Genomic DNA, 846 nt, shown 5'->3' with positions numbered 1-846 from the left:
GGTGGACAACATCCAGGCTTCAGAGTTGGCAGAGGGTGTGTGGCGGCGTGTGGCACTCGGTCACGGCCTCAAGCTTCTCACCAAGAATGGCCATGTCTACAAATACGATGGTTTCCGGGAATCGGTGAGTCCGTGCCATCTCTGACTGTTGCCTGAGCCATGTTGACCGTCCTTTTTTCAGCTAGCTTGTGCTATAGTCTCTTTCCTTGCCCTGTATCAGGCCATGCTGCCTGCAGGATCTGCCAGATCTCACAAAGCTGATCTCCTTGCCTTTAACAGCAGCTGATGTCTGTTTTTCTCATCACGAACTGTGGGCAATGTCCCAGTGACGGGCTCTGGGCTGTGCTGATGTGTACATGGCAGTTTCTGATGAGCATTCTCTGTTTCCCTGTTCCTTCTCACCTCATCACAGGAGTTTGATAAGCTCTCAGATTTCTTCAAGGCACACTATCGTCTGGAGCTGGCTGAGAAGGACCTGTGTGTGAAGGGTTGGAACTGGGGCACGGTGAGGTTTGGAGGTGAGTTGTGGTAAGACAGGAACAGGCCAGTGGTGCTGCTGCTTGATCTGTGGTAATCAGCAAGGTAATCTGTGCTGTGTTTAGGCCAAGGTGGTGGAGCTGGGTGGGAATCTGATGGCTGGGTCAGTGTCGTTATCCCATCAGCATGCAGCTGTTGACAGCTTTAAATGCTCCTCTGGGAAACTGCCCCATTCTTAGTGGTGGTTTTGGGTAAAACATGGATGTTGATCATCCTAGGAAAGCAGGAGATACTTGCAGGCAGCACAGTATGTTAAGGGGGTAGGCAGAAAATGCTCAACATAAAAGAGAAGTCTGCATGGGAGGTGTG

The 846-nt window shown here is 51.1% G+C and overlaps 1 long non-coding RNA gene across 1 annotated transcript; it reads left to right on the top strand.

The window, feature by feature from the left end:
• On the top strand, window positions 1–515 carry LOC116217614. Its single transcript, XR_004162316.1, has 2 exons — window positions 1–124; window positions 413–515. It is a non-coding gene; the product is annotated as an uncharacterized LOC116217614 (long non-coding RNA).
• Window positions 516–846: the final 331 nt, after the last annotated feature.

Source organism: Meleagris gallopavo, unplaced genomic scaffold, assembly GCF_000146605.3.
Source record: "Meleagris gallopavo isolate NT-WF06-2002-E0010 breed Aviagen turkey brand Nicholas breeding stock unplaced genomic scaffold, Turkey_5.1 ChrUn_random_7180001845220, whole genome shotgun sequence".
NCBI classification, from domain to species: Eukaryota; Metazoa; Chordata; class Aves; order Galliformes; family Phasianidae; genus Meleagris; species Meleagris gallopavo.
This window is presented reverse-complemented; position numbering and strand designations above follow the sequence as displayed.